This window comes from Molossus molossus, unplaced genomic scaffold (assembly GCF_014108415.1).
Source record: "Molossus molossus isolate mMolMol1 unplaced genomic scaffold, mMolMol1.p scaffold_m16_p_13, whole genome shotgun sequence".
NCBI classification, from domain to species: domain Eukaryota; kingdom Metazoa; phylum Chordata; class Mammalia; order Chiroptera; family Molossidae; genus Molossus; species Molossus molossus.
In genome coordinates, this window is record NW_023425348.1 from 7,011,398 (window position 1) to 7,027,811 (window position 16,414).

The 16,414-nt window shown below is 44.4% G+C and overlaps 1 pseudogene; it reads left to right on the forward strand.

The window, feature by feature from the left end:
- The first annotated feature begins 229 nt into the window (after nt 1–229).
- LOC118627756 lies at nt 230–13,532 on the forward strand (annotated as a pseudogene).
- The last annotated feature ends 2,882 nt before the right edge of the window (nt 13,533–16,414 follow it).

Sequence of the window (16,414 nt, forward strand, 5' to 3'; positions counted from 1 at the left end):
GAGGGCACCGCCCCATCTTCACATCCGCCCAGCCCACCAGACTTCTGACACCTCCTCAGCCTGTTCTCAGGGCAGGCCCTCCCGGTGTGACCCCCCCCACACACACACACACAGGGAGGGACAGAGAGATGTCCAGGGAGGATCATAGTGATGGTCTGACCTAAACTGGACCCCCCTGGGTCTCCTGCTGTTACCTGTCAGTCCCTCTAGGAAAAAGGCCAGAGACGCCATGATGAGGTTTGACCCAAAGTCTGCAACAAGCCGTCACTGCAGGCTTTCCTGCAAGGCCATGAGCACTAGGGATGCAACAGGTAAGCGTTGCTTCCCGGAGCACCTCCAGCTACCTGACCTGGCCGGAAGCTCATCTAGCAGGTGGCTGCCAGGGCACCAGCATGTTGAGCTCTGTCATGAGGAAGTGAGTGACCTGCCTGGCTTCCCCTACCTGAGCTTCCTTTTGAGGCAACAGCTTTCCAAGGGCCCCTCTGGGCTGCCGACGGCTCGCCCTGCACCCCACCCCACACCCAGTTACAGCGTAACTGTCCGTACACAGACTGACCAAGGGAAGGGCTCATTTACTTCTTTTCCTTTCTTTGCTGTCCTTTAGCCCCTGCCATTTGGGAACCACTGGGTCTCCACTGTGAGACCTTTCTAGGATGGCATTGCTGAGGGCCGCCCCTCGGTCCTGACCCCATCGCTGTCCTTCATGCTTCAGGGTGAGCAGCTCACCGTGCAAAAGCCACAAGGGGACCTTCAAAGGAGTTTGCCAGCCCACACTGGCCTGTTGTCGATCTGTCGCACTGCCCCTCCCTGGTGCAGACGGCTGTCCCCGCCGACGGCTTCCCATGCCATCCTAGGTAGGGCGGCAAAGCCAGACCAGAGGGTGAGCCCTGTCCGGCTGTCATCGCTGCTGCTTTTCGCTCTTCTGCTCACGGATCAGGCCCGGACCTGGGTCTGCACAGACCTCCCCTGGGAGAAGGGGATTCACCCCCAGGGTCAGGATAAGCCTCGGCAGAGGGATCCGCCCACACAGATCCATTCTGCGGCCTTAGCCCGGGCTGTGAACACAGCCGGCCACCGGCTTCGGAGCCCTCCCCAGCTCCTGCCAGGACGGGCCCTCTCACGTGAACCTCTCTCCTCCACACACGGGGACGAGACATGGAGACGCCAGGCGGGGTCTGAGTGGTGGCCTGGCCTGGCCTGGACCACCCTGGGCCTCTGTGTTTGTTACCTTTGGGTCTCTCCAGGGAGATGGCCAGAGGCTTTGGGTGTGATGTGGCCCGAAGTCGGCAACATCTGAAGTGCCTGTCATCATGGGCTTTCCTCAGACTACGGCCTCGTGACGTGGACGCAACAGATGAACACGTCACTCCATTGAGCTTCTCCACAAAGTGAGCTCAATCAGGGTGTCTCCAGAATGGGACTGCCAGTGACCAGGGGCTAGAGCTCTGTTGGCTCTGTCACGAGGAAGAGAGTGACCTGCCTGGCTTCCCCTCCTGAGCTTCCTCCTGAGACAACAGCTTTCCAAGGGCCCCCCCTGGGCTGCCGACGGCTCGCCCTGCACCCCACCCCACACCCAGTTACGTGTAACTGTCCGTACACAGACTGACCAAGGGAAGGGCTCATTTACTTCTTTTCTTTCCTTTGCTGTCCTTTAGCCCCCGCCATTTGGGAACCACTGGGTCTCCTCTGTGAGACCTTTCTCAGGACAGCATTGCTGAGGGCCGCCCCTCTGTCCCTACCCCATCGCTGTCCTTCATGTTGAGTGAGCAGCTCACCGCGCCACAGTGAGCCTTCGAAGGCGGCTGCAGGGCCTCGGTCCCAGGCCACCGCAGGTGTCTCACATGCGGCTAATGACCTGGAGCCTTGGAAAGGGTGTGAGTGCCTCCCTCCCGGAGACACTTCAGCAATTAGGAGTCAATGACCTCTCTGCTCCTGCAACATGGAGGCTCCTACTCCACAGGTGTGCTTAGAAGGCTATGCTGACAGGTGATGTCGCGTCTCTGCCGAGCCAGCCACCAGCCGACCTCTCACAAAGGGCCAACGGAGGGAAAATGAGCAGGACGAGCACACTGGGTAACAGGATTAGATCAGTATCCCTAGCTGAAAGCATCTTGGGATCGGCATTCAAAATGAAGAGATTTGGGGAAAAGATTGCTGATGTCGGGTAATGGGTAATTCTATTTCGGAGAAGTAGCTCTGGGGAGAATTTAGGCATCTCGACTTCTTGCTCAAGCCTCCTCACTTGTCTTCTCCCTTCAGCGTTTTGTTGTATAATCTGAACGCAAACACATCTCCGGAGAGAACATTCTCAACATCTTGCCACCTTTTTTTTTTTTTTTTAAAGGGGGGGAATGTCAGGGGCATCCATTTGCTCTTCAAAAAAAAAAAAAATAGGACTTGCATAATTTGGCCATTTTCTGCATTTTCAGTCTCCTCTCTTACTCCCCCATGTGGTCATATATGTTACATTTCAGCAGCACAGAGCTGTCGGTAGGTCCCTAGACCCAACGCTCTTTGATGAATCCATGTTTCCTTCTTTCTAAACCCCTAAATGCGCCACCCCCCAGCCCGGTGCTCAGAACGGAAGTCTGGGAGCCATTTTGACTGCTCTTTCCTGCTCCCGCACACCAATCCCTCTGCAGGTCCTGGGGATGCCCCTCTGCATTTCTTCCCTTGCTGGCACCCGGTTCACACTCCGCCACGGAGCGTGGAGCAGCCTCTCGGCCGCGGTGCGCACTGCTCCTGAATGAGTTTCCCTTTTCCATCCACTCTCCCTACAACCCACCGGGCTCCTGCAACTGCAAATCAGCTCTTACTATTTTTGTTCCTAAGACTTTCCATTGTTTTTGTAATTAAATCTAATTTTTTTCTTTTTTTCTTTTTTTTTTTTTACCGTGTCCTGCATCACTCAGCTCTGCACCCACCACGGAGCTCGCTGGTCTCCTGGCAGGGCCCTCGTCCTTCGTCTTCAGTCAGCAACGGCCATCTAAGTCATTCCCATTCCTCAGATCTCCCTGTCTCTCTCTTTTTAAAAAAATTTATATTTTCCTTTATTGATTTTAGAGAGGAGAGGGAGAGAGAGAGAGAAACATTGATGAGCGAGAACATGGATTGGCTGCCTCCTGCATGCCCCCCACTGGGGATCCGGCCCACAACCTGGGCCTGTGCCCTGACCGGGAATTGAACTGGCGACCTCTTGGGGCATGGGCCGACGCTCAGCCGCTGAGCTATGCCAACCGGACCCTGGTCTCCTTTTCTACCTCTTGGTAGAAGATGGCTTCTGCCTCCAGCGAGGGAAAATTCTCTACTTTTAAATGCTCTTGTAATTAGATTGTGCTCACATTAATAATTCAGATATCTCCCTGTTGTAATACCTGAAATATTTCACTTGCAAAGTGAAGGGCTCAGTTTACTTCTTTCTTTGCTGTCTTTTAATCCCTACCATTAGGGAACCACTGGGGCTCCTCTGTGACACCTTTCTCAGGACAGCAATGTTGAGGGACACCCCTTAGTCCCGACCCCAGTGCCATCATTCATGCTTCAGAGTGAGAAGCTCACCATGCGAAAGCCATAAGTGAAATCATATAATAAAAGTATTCTGCTTCTGGCTTATTTTACCTATGTGTATACTATTGCAGCAGTAATACAGGATTTAACTTTCATTGCTATGTACAATTATATTTTATGAATATACCTCAACTTATCCATTTTACTGTTGGACATCTTTTTCAGTTGGGTCTTTTATATATAATACTGCTGTAAAAATGAGTTGACAATTTTGTAAGCATATATATATTTCTATTGGGAATATATCGAGTAGAGGAACTATAGGGTCACTGGGTAACTAACTAGTTGTTAAATATTTCTAAATATTTTTAACTTTATGTCTTGTATACCAGTGTAAAAATGAAGTATTTCTCACTGTGATTAAGTTCTTGAGAAGAACAAACTACCTTAGATTATATGTCGGGCCCAAAGTAGTAACCACAAGGGTCCTGATTAAGAGGAAGGCGGAAGGTCAGAGAGCGAGAAGGGTGTGTGATGTGAGAACGGAAGCAGAGGTCAGGGTGATGTCATCGCTGACTTGGAAGACGGAACAGGGCCACACGCCAAAGAATGGCAAGCTTCTAAACGCTGGAAAAGACAAGAAGCAGATTCGTTCCTAGAGCCCCTAGAACAGCGGTTCTCAACCTGTCGGTTGAGACCCCCTTGGGGGTCGAACAGCCCTTTCACAGGGGCCACCTAAGACCATGGGAAAACATATTTCCGACGATCTTAGGAACCGCACAGGGCTCCTCGGTCCATCTCCGGCGGGCCCGCCCACATGCAGATGCACCCACGTACAACTTGAGGAGCTGGATTAAAGGGCCGCAGCACCAGGAAGGTTGAGAACCACTGTGCCTGGAAGGAATGCAGCCATCCTGGTACCTTGATGTCAACCCAGTCAAACCCATTTTGGACTCCAGTTCTGCAGACTGCAAGAGAATACATTTATAATGTTTAAACCACTAAGTTGTGGAAATTTATTGCAACAGCAATATTAAACCAATGCATAGCTCTCTTTACTTGATAGTATAATTTTTTAAGTTTCTAAAATATTCTATAAATTAAAACAAGAGTCCTGAGACAGGCCAGAAATACACTTTCCATATGAAACTAATCTCACAGCTATGAGATTGAATACTAACAGTGAGGAAATGATAGGGGAAGAGTATGCTGTAAGAATAGAACCACAGTTGATTAATAGCTATTCACTATACTAACTATAGGTAAGAGATTTTCTTCCAGACCCTGCGAAACTGTCGAGGATGTGTTGTAAGGGGAAAAACAGAGTTGCAAAGATAAATTGACCTTGAAGTCCAGGTGGCTCCATCACTCAGAAAGAAGATGCATTTTGAGAGCAAATCAAGGACAGGACATGCCGGGAGAGGACAAATGTCCGGGGGCTGGCCTTTATGAGGACAATGATAGAAAACGACCCTGGGAACTCACATGTTTTAGATTCTTCCCCACCCTCTAACCCAATATGACCACTGGCCTGAGATGAGAGGTTCGAGCAGTTTTTCAAGGTACTATGCCTGCCACTCCCTCGGATCGCTGGCATCTCATAGAGCACCTCAGAGATCCAGCTTTGTCTCTGGCAGTGACAGGCAGCAGCTCCGACATGCTTGGTTCTGGCCTCAGTCCCATGGAACCTAGGACCACACTTTTTTTTTTTATCCTCACCTGAGGACATTTTTCCATTTTTTGCTCAGATAGAGTGGGAGGGAGAGAGAAAGAGAGAGAGAAACATCGATGTGAAAGGGACACATCGAGTGGCTGCCACCCGCACGACCCAACCAGGGCCGGGACAAACTGCAACCGAGGTACGCGCCCCTAGCGGGAACCGAACCCAGGTCTCTCTGGACCGCAGGCCGACACTCTAACCACTGAGCCAAACTGGCCAGGGCCTAGTGACCACTCTTAAGTAATGGAGACCCATGTTAATGTTGTACAACATGAGTATATTTAGGGCCTATCAGTGCAAAATTTATTTGAATATAATTTAAGAAAATCTATGTAGGTAAAATGTGCAATTTCATCTTTGTATTAGAAGGCACAAGGTACTGGAAGAAATGAAACTACTTGATTAAATTCACAACAGAACCAGGTCTTAAACTGCAACTTAATTGAGTCCCATTTTCTAGTGACTACCTTGTTTATCCTTTCATTATCTTTGGCACATTAAATCAAAATCTCATGCATTTGGATACTAATGTATCCATAAACACAAATATTTTAAAATCTTATATTTTTACACTCATTCAGATATATTAAATAATCCAATATTTTAGACAACATTTAGGACTTTTTTAGCATTAAATTATCTAAGATGATAGAAGACAATATGAAATTTTTTCCTTTTGTATAATGCTGGTTCTGTTGTCATTTTTAAGTAATCAGCATGTGGTATCATGTTGTATAATAGGGGATTTAGATTTCCTTTTTTCATTTCAGTAAATGAGGGAAGATATGTGCTTTTAAACTTATTTTCAAGATAGCTGGGTCATTATGAGGATTTGCATTAACTTGTTTTACTCCCTTCTGTAATACATTTCTTGACTGATTTGAAAATACTTTGTTATGAATCCTGTTACTTTTAATTATAACACTCCATGTTATGATTTAAAATTTATGTATATGATTATTTATTAAGCATCTTTCTCCTTTGGCAAAAAAGCCTTGTGAAGTCAACTGGGAACTCACTAGTTTAGAACCAGTGTTTTTTATGCGCACCCAGTAAGAGGTCCTCGATGAATAGCTGTTAAAGTGATACATTTAGGCGGTTCGAGTATGGTAATGCCATCAGCATACATTCTTTTCAAAACCAGAACTGTGTTCTTAAAACAGTGTTCTCAAGAACCATAACAGTGTAAAGGAACTCCAATTGTTAAGAAAAGTTGAATAGTTATATAGAGATTCTTGTTCAGAAAGTTATTTTTTGCCATGTTATTAAACTCAAAAGTTAAAAAGATAGATCATATATCTTATGTACATGTAATTGAAATACCTTTCAGGATATAACCTTATAGTTTAAGTTATTTTTCAGGTAAAGCTAAATGACCAGAGTATATTTTCCCTGACTTACAAATGAAGAAATCACAGCTCAGATGTGACTAGTAAATTGTTTAAATGAATACAGCCGGTAGGCATTAGAGTAAAGATATAAGCTTCTAAGTCAAATCTCTTTTCCCACTATGATTTTTTTCCATAAAATCATTTTTCCATGAGGGAAGAATGCATATCTAATTCATCTTTGTTTTTCCAAAATGTCCATATACATTTCTTAACACATATTTGGAACAAGTAAGAAGATTTTACCCATGTGATAGATTTAAGTAGCTGATGCTATAAGAACTGTGTTGTGATTATATATGTGTGTGTGTGTGTGTATACATACATATACAAATATATATATGTATGTACATACATATACAAATATATATATGTGTGTATATATACATATACACATATATATATATATAAATCCTCACCTGAGGACATTTTTGCGTTTATCTTCAGATAGAGCAGGAGGGAGAGAGGGAGGAAGAGAAAGAGAAACATCAATGTGAAAGAGACACATCGACTGGCTGCCACCCTCACAACCCCATGAGGCCGGGGACAAACTGCAACCAAGGTACCCTTAGTGGGAGCTGAACCCAGGACTCTCTGGTCCGTGGACCGACGCTCTGACCGCTGAGCCAAACTGGCCAGGACTGTATTGTGATTATAAAGTCACTGAATTTGTTATAGGACAATGAAAAGCTAGAAAAATTCCGGGACGAGTGAAATAGGGAAACTAAGACAGAAAAGTTAAACCAAGCCAAAAAGCTTTGCAGGCAGCTTGTAGCAGGACCTTATCTTGAGAACAAAGGGTTAAAACCTCTCCTTTTCACAAAACAATGCAGAAGAGGAGGAGGAAGGGAAGGGAGGGAGAAGGAGGAAGAGAAGGAACCCTAATTCAACTTCTCACCAACCAGAGACTATTTAGTGCAAGTCATTCTAAACCTGTTAAAACAGCAGTGTGGCCCAGCCGGTATGGCTCAGTGGCTGAGCACAACCCAGGCACTGAGAGGTCACTGACTGTGGGCCAAAGCCCCAGTGGGGGGCATGCAGGAGGCAGCCAATCCATGTTCTCTGTCATCGATGTTTCTATCTCCCTCTCCCTCTCCCTTCCTCTCTCTCTCAAATCAATAAAGAAAAAGAAACAGCAGGGAGGAGAGGGACAGAAGAGCAGTCTTAGCTCATCTCACCGTTTCAACAGAAAGCAGCAGTGTCCGAATTTAATTGCCAGCTGCTTATCATAAATTGTGGAAAAGCCATAACAAAGAAATGGGAGACCTTCAGAGTTTATCTGTACCAGGATATCTAGCAGAGGAATTAGAAACAAAAACCTTATAGACTGGAGGTTATATAATGCCTCAAACACCCACCCACTTGCTCTTCAGATGAGCTGAGAGCCCATTACACTTCATAAACCAGATGTATAGATTTGCTTGCCTTGTTTCTTTAATACATGTGCATGTTTTATGTTTTAAATAAACTGGCTTTATCCCAATGCAATAAAGTGTTCTGATGTAAATTCATTTATATGAGAAGACAAGAATCAAGGTGGGGACAGCCCTCTTCCTCTGACTCAGGGGCTGTCGGATAACACCTCTGGGTGTCTGTGACGGGCACCTGTCACATGTGCTTCGATGACACAGATCAAAGAGCGAGGTTAGGGTCGGAACTGGATCGCTGCCTGTTAACTCTTCGCCGCCCAGTTGTCAGTGATTCCCCCCAATGGACTGCAATGTGATTAGAGGTTGCAATAGATATTGCCCTGTGTTTCTCGTTTACCTGCTTAAACATAAACTTATATTATGAGTGGGTTTTTTTCATTATCATTAAGTTAAAACTAGAGTGATTAGAACAAAATAACTCATCATCATATTTCAATCATTTAACATTCCCTTGATAACTAATGTAGGGACTCATTGGGGCAATTAAAGTAGATTTTAGGTTTAACACTGCATTTAAGAAGATTATTAAAGAATCATGTTTCCTTAAAATTTAATAAGGTTTCTGTGTGAGAAGGTAAGCAAAAGTAATTACATGTAATAAATAAAAAATGTTCCATTTCTTTTATAAGATTAAGAGATAGCCATATATCTACATTTCTTTTCTAACTTCGGACGCCTTTAAAAGCATCTTGTTAACAAAACAATTCCCTGGGGGAAAAAGCAGGGGAAAAAAAATATATATATATATGTATATCTATATCTCTCTCTCTATATATATATCTCCAAGATTGTCCTGGAACCCAAGATGTTTGTTCCCCTACTGGTAGCCATCAATATATCAGATCCTATAAAGTATGAAAAATAAATATGTTATTGTCTGTATACAAAGTGATATGTAATTATCTATAAAATATGAGTCAGAAATATCCTCGGGTGAGGATAAAAAAAATAAAAAATAAATAAAATATGAGTCAGCATCAAGGGAGTACATTTTATTTGAAATAAGTATGTATTCTATATAAAAAAACAAAGTAAAATATCAGTAGGCAAGTGCCAAAGACTATGTGAAAAGAAGAAAAAGTAGTTGCTTATTTACATCTCCATTTTCCTCAAGCTTCTTCTATTTATGTGTCATGGACAAAGTTAGAATAATTGCATAATATTGTTTTTTGAAACAAATACCTATTTAGGATTAATAATCAGAATTCATCATATTTTATCACAACTGTTAGTATGTGCTAGGTATTGAATTCATAATGCTCACCTTACAAAGGGTTTTTAAATAATTTTGTATTATAATATAAATATCATTTCTATTTTTTGAAGAAATACATATAGCTCTGGAATGTGGGTGAAATTTTGACAGACTCTCATAGGAATCATAGAAACAGTTTATTTTTTAAATGGAGTGAAGAAAAGAAGAAAAGTAATGAATTTATAAGCTATTGGGTTATAAAATAGAGGACACTGACAAGTATATTAATAATGTACATAAAATAATCACATAAAATTATTTATATTCAAAATAGTATTTTGTAAATTATGAGAAACAATTGAGAAAGAATTCAGTAATCTAATTTTCATCCCTAGATCAACAAAGATATCCATAAAACAAAACAGAAGCATATTCATTAAGTGCTGGTGAATATATTTAGAAACTAATACTGTGAAAACTAAATTTCTATAAATTCAAAATGATTAAACGGAGGACAATAATTTCCATTAGACCTAAGGCAGGGGTGGGGAACCATTTTTCTGCCAAGGGTCATTTGGATATTTATAATATCATTCACAGGCCATACAAAATTATCAATTTAAAATTAGCCTGTTACATTTGGTCAAACACTGAATTAACTCACCCCCAAGGTGATGGCTGGAGCTGCTGCTCTGTGGTGAGGCTGTGATGTCAGCTGGTGGTGATGCTGCTGCTGCCCGCAACTGCTCTTCCAGGTTTGCTTCCGTCCGTCTAGGGCGCAGTCGACTCTTTGTGGTGGGAGGTTTTGAACTGCTCACAGCAGTAAGTTGTTCCGAACACAGATGCGTATTTCAATGCGTGTCTCCTCAAAGTGGGAACTTCATCATTGCTTATGGACCGTTTCTAGAACTCAAGCAGTGGGAGGTGGTTGTACCTAGCTTTCAGCTCATCATCATTTTGCAGCTGAATGATTTTGAGTTATAGGTTATCAGGCACATCAGCTGGTTCCACCTTGAACAGTGTAGCAAAGATGTTCAATTCCATTTGTTTACTTTTGACGTCCTTGAATCTTTCATTAAATGCTTCAATTACTTTCACACATTCACCAGCATATTCAGGTGTCATAGAAAGCTTTTGTCCTTCCAGAGTGGGGAAATGCACCATGTTATTCCTTTCGAGTTGCACCTTCCACAGCCTTCATTTAGCTTCAGATCATTTCATGTCTGAAAGCAGGGAGCTGAGAAGCTGGTTGGGGCCCCGCAGCCTGACATTCAGCTCTGAGAGGGACTTGGTAATGTCCACGAACACTAAATCACACAGCCACTTGCTATCATTGAGTTCCCTGACAGGATTTCCCTTCACCTCCATGAACTGCTTGACTTCATCCCACAGTTTGTAAAACCTCACGAGCATGTTCCTGCCACTCAGGCACCGCACTTCACAGTGATAAACAAGATCACTGCCCTCAGAGTCAAGATCAGTAACTCCTCACACTGGTGGCTGTTAAACCCTCTGCTTTTCACAAAATTTCTGCATGACACTTCTGTTGACATCACATTGTTGAGCCACAACGACTGTGCACACAGACTTTCTTGGTGTATGATGCAGTGGCATAGAATTAAGTCACTTGGATCAAGACTGAGATGATTCAGTTCTTTCTTGACAAATGCCGTTAACCCTTTTTGCGAGCCAACCGTGCTGGAGCGCCATCTGTAATAAGCCACTTTTCAAATGTCAGCTCGTGTTTTCATTGATAAAAGAAGTCTCTCAAACAAGTCCTCACCTCCTGCAAGGCCACGCATGGCTTCCAATGACAGCAGTTCCTCTCGCGTGTCCAGCTCTGCAGTTATCCCACGAACGAAAACGTCCAGTTGGGCAGCATTTTTTTATGTCCATTGTCTCATCACAAGCCAGAGAGAAAAAATGGAAATCTCCTGCAGAATCCTTCAGTGTTTTTTCAGTATCTTGTGCTAAATGAGTAATCCGATCTGAGATGGTTCTCGGAGACGAGCTAACCCCTGAAACAATCTCACTCTGTCTGGGGCTAACAGCTCCGAGCAGGCACCACGCGTCTCTCACAGACTCTCCCTCTACACGAGGCCCCAGCGTCTTTGTGATTAGCTCGCTCACTGCATAAACCGACTAAGACGCGTGGTCTGTCACGAGGCCCAGTGAAAGCGGCTTGTTGTGGTTCCAAACTCCATTGAACAGCATTGGTTTTCTCCAGACGCATTTGGCCTCCCAATTCACTGAGTTTAGCATGTTTTGAGCTACAATGACACTCCAGATTGGCTTTTCTCATTACTGCTCACGCATGGCCACAAACTAGGCACACAGGTTTGCCTGTGACTTCAACAAAAATAATTCTTTGTCCATTTCTCTTGGAAAGATCGACACTCTGCATTAACTTTTCTTTTCTTTGTAGTTACCACTTAAGTTTTCATAACTATCCAGTGTGTGTGTGTTGCCAGTGACATGATTATTTTACTTTGATTGCTGTTCTAATCCTGCATCTTGGATTTGGAACATATCCAATGTTCATATCATCGACTCTTGAGGTCTTTTCTGTGTACTGTAATTTCCTTAATCTTCCTCTGAGATCAGTTTTTGCTAGGATTGTTGGTCATGGATGTGTGGATGAAGGCTGGGTTGGAATTATCATCTGTGTAGACAAAGAAGTCGACAACATGATCATCAGTCATGGGAGGCAAGGTCATCAACATCAAGATAAATCATCACATGTCGTCTCATCATCGCTGGACCATCGTAGTTCTGCCACAGTGTGTGAACACTGTTGAACATGTACACTGCCAGCCTGCCTGCCTGACTGTCCTCTGAGTCACCACAGCACAGACAGGTGGGCCCCAGGCAGCCAACAAGAAGCATACGTGTCTGTCCCATCATGTACTTGTATGTTTCCTGTCTACCCCGTAATGGACGTTTCTTGCTTTTCCCTCAAAATTTACATTACTTTTATTATTCACTTAATATAAATTTATGTTGCCCAGCCGGTGTGGCCCATTGGTTGAGCACTGACCCATGCACCAAGAAGTTGCTGGTTCGATTCCTGGTCAGGACACATGCCCAGGTTGTGGGCCAAATCCCCAGTAGGGGGCATGCAGGAGGTGGTCAATTGATGTTCTCTCTCATCGATGTTTCTCTCTCTCTCTCCCTCTCCCTTCCTCTCTCTCTAAAATCAATATAAAAAAAACAGTTATAAAAAGAAAAAAAAATATAAATTTAAGTTGCTATGAAAAAACTCCTTGATTTATTGAACTTCGAGTCCACCTGCAGTTGCCTTGGCCAGGCCAGACCAAATGATTTCTAGGGCATTTTATGGCCTGAGGGCCAGATGGTCCCCACCCCTGACCTAGGTGATAGAGAAAAAAATGAACTTAATTTACACATTAAAGTATTTGCTGTCCGGCTCATATGAGATGGTATTATACTTAATTTAATAGTTATATTAATAGTAGTCAGACTAAGTATTTAGATAGTTATATTGGAGGTTATACAAAATGTCCTAATGTCTTAACAAAATCGGATGAAAGAGAAGAAATAAAGAGAAGAAAAGGAAAAAGAGTGTAGAGGGGTGAATATAAATGAGAATAGAATATAAATGAACAAGAACACACACACACACAAAATGAAATTTCTCTTATGTTAAGTGAAATAAGCCAGTCAGAGCAAGACAATTACCATATGATTTCACTCCCATGTGGAATCTAATGAACAAACTGACAAGCAAAATAGAGACAGACTCATAGAAAAAGCAGGCTGCAGTTGGGGGTGGGGTGGAAATGGGGGGGTTGGGGAGGAGAACTCACGGCGGCCGTCGTAGAAGCACCAGCGGTCCAAATAAAGTTTAATCCCTTTGTGACTTCCGACCAGAGCAAGAACCATAAAAGGCTCTTCAGTGCACCTTCCCACATTCGCAGGAAGACTGTGTCTTCTCCTCTTTCCAAAGAGCTGAGACAGAAGCACGTGTCGGTCCATGCCCATCCGAAAGGATGACGAAGTTCAGGTTGTGCGAGGACATTGCAAAGGGCAGCAAACTGGCAAAGCAGTCCAGGTGTACAGGGAGAAACATGTCATGTACACTGACCGAGTGCACCGGGAGAAGGCTAGCTGTGCAACTGTTCGCGTGGCCGCTCACCCCCGCAAGTGGTCGTCACTAGACTAGACCCGACAGAGACCGCAAAAAGATCCTTGAACATTAGGCCAAACCTCGCCAAGTAGGAAAGGAAAAGGGCCAATACTAGGAAGAAATGGTTGAGAAGATGCAGGAATAAAGTCATCTTGCATGCAGCTTCATTACAACCTAAATCACAGACCTTCTCCATCATGTTGAACGTCTAAGAAGCAGTGCACCTTCCCACATTTGCTTTGTGATGGCCAGTGAGCTTTACGCGCAAGACACGCCGCCACTCTGTCCGGGCCCTTCCCATGCCCATGGTCGGGGGCACCCCCGTTTCTACTGTGACATTCTGCTGTGACACTATCCGCCGAGAGGTGAAACATCTAAACCTCTATGTCTGACCACCGCTGTCCGTTCCTCCTTGGATGTCTGTCCAGTCAGCATCTCACGCATATGTTTACAACTTAAACTTCAATTTAAAAAGTCTGTCTCTTCCTTGGTCTTTTCAGTGAATGCCAGTCTTGTTCACGCTGAAAGGCCCTCGGTCCCCTCGTGTCTGTCACGTCCCATCCGCGGAGTGTCCGACATGGCCTCGCGGCCAGTCCACGTGCAGCACTGCGATGACTCCTGCCGCCCTCTTCGCTCCTGCCGCCGTCACCGCCACCTCTTTTCCGGGCTACTTCATTCATCGCCTCAGTTTCTGTTGTCCCCTGGCGAACCCCTCCTTCCCAGGAGCCCCTCCCCTCCCATACCAGACCGATTCTTTCCAAATACATGCTGATTCCTGTGTTTCTCCAGTGACACCCCGAAGTCGCCAGAGACTGCCCGACACCTGTCCCTACCTGCCTCATCCATCTCCTGTTTGTCGTCACCAGTCCTCACCGGGACACAAGCACGTCCCGGGCAGAGCGGTCGCCTGCACCCTCAATGCCCAGGCCCTGGAGGACGGCCCGGCAGGAGGAGGCTCTCAGATGTTTCCGGAAGAATACATTCATTTTTTTAATCTAAGGCAGATTTTAGAACCATTTGTGTCAATACACATGCTCTCGTTAATTTTTGAACCAGGTAGAGAGAAAATAAAGCAATTATTGTTGCATTTGTCACAAAGTTAAGGGAAGACAGAAAGTGACAGGAAACTGTAGGAGTCTTTTCCCCGGGCAGGAGTAGGAGAGACACAGTGAAGACGTTTGGTGGGAAACCACAGGGAAATCTTTGGAGCCACTCCTGGGTCTGCCCCACCTTTCTCGCAGTGACACGGCCTCCCGCGTCTCTTTAGGCATCCAACATGCGGAGACCACGCAGGACCAGAGATGAAAAGTACAGGAGAAACAATTCGGACTAAGGGGCAAGTTGATCTTTGTCCCAGGGCCCACACCGCCTGGTTAGCTTCTTCCTCCCTCATAAAACCTGTCAGGAGGTGGGACCTGTCCCATCCTGAAGCCAGTGGCCGGAGTAGCCCTACTCCAGCTTTCACAAGATCATCCTCAAAACATACACCACCTTCTTTAAGTTGCTTTTGGGGATGTACCATATTTGCACATTCATTTCTAATAATACCTGAATGCTCCACCCTGTTGCTGGGGAGAAACATATTAACCAAAATGAGAACTGGTGTAGTCTTCTCTGTTCCCGAAGAAACAGCAGACCTCCTAATATTAGAATCAAAAATAAGGAAAGCTATACGGAAAACCTAGACTTAGATTCACTGGTCTGGGCAGCAGGAATACTGAGCTGGGCTAATTATGCCAAACCCATCATGATTAGATTAAAAGATCCTACAAAATTTCCTCACAAGAAGCAGTACCCTATTAATTCTGAGGCAAGAACAGGCCTATAAGAAATTATATTTAGATTCCTTGAACATGTCTTTTAATCCCCTGCAAGTCTCCCTGTAAAATTCCTATTCTACCTATAAAGAAAAAAGATGGAAAATACCAGCGTGTTCAGGACTTAAGAATAATTAATGAGGCAGTAGTTCCTATCCACCCCGTGGTTCTAAATCCCTGTACTATTCTCAGCAGAATACCATCAGGAACACAACAGTTTTCAGTACATCTAAAAGATGCCTTTTTTTTTTTTTATCCTCACCCGAGGACATTTTTTCATTTGTTTAGATAGAGCAGAAGGAAGAGAGAGAGAGAGAAACATTGACGTGAAAGGTACACATCGAGTGGCTGCCACCCGCATGACGCAACCAGGGCTGGGGACAAACTGCAACCAAAGTACATGCCCTTAGCGAGAACCGAACCCGGGTCTCTCTGGACCGCAGGTCGATGCTCTAACCGCTGAGCCAAATCAGCCAGGGCTGAAAGATGCCTTTTTCTGTATGCTCTTAGACCCAGCTCATCAATTTCTATTTGCCTTGGAATGAACAGACACACAGGAGTTTCAACAACAGCTTATTTAGACAGTCCTGCCTCCAGGCTCCAGAGATAGCCGCCCCCCCCCCTTTGGGCAAGCCTTAGCAGAGGATTTAAAGGACCTATCTCTTGGGGTGGGTGGACAGATCTTACAATATGTCGATGATCTAATCTGTTCCCCCACCAAAAAATTAGGCCAAGAGTATTTAATCTAGAGTTTAAATTTTTTGGCAGTAAGGGGATAAAATCTCTAAGGAAAAGGCACAACTCTTAAAATAGATAAATTATTTAGGCTTAATACTCCCACATGGAGAAACAATTATATCTCAAGTGAAAATACAAACTATACAAAATACACTCAGGCCCACCTTGACTAGACAACTGAGGGCCTTTTGGGGGTAACAGGATATTACTGGCTTTGAATCTTGGGCTATGAAGAAAAGGCCAAACCCCTGTATAATACTCTACAGAGAGACAACATAGTTTGAGAAGGAAAACAGGAAAGGGCATATACTTTAGGGTTTGGCTGGTGATGTGGGCTTGTGAAAGAATTCATAATTGAGAGAAGAGAGAGAGGAAAATGTACTTTTACTTTCCAAGGAAGGAAGGGCCAGTGTCGACAGGCAACACAAGGCAACACAGAGAGAGAGAGTTGCCCTTTTATTGGGGTTTTAGG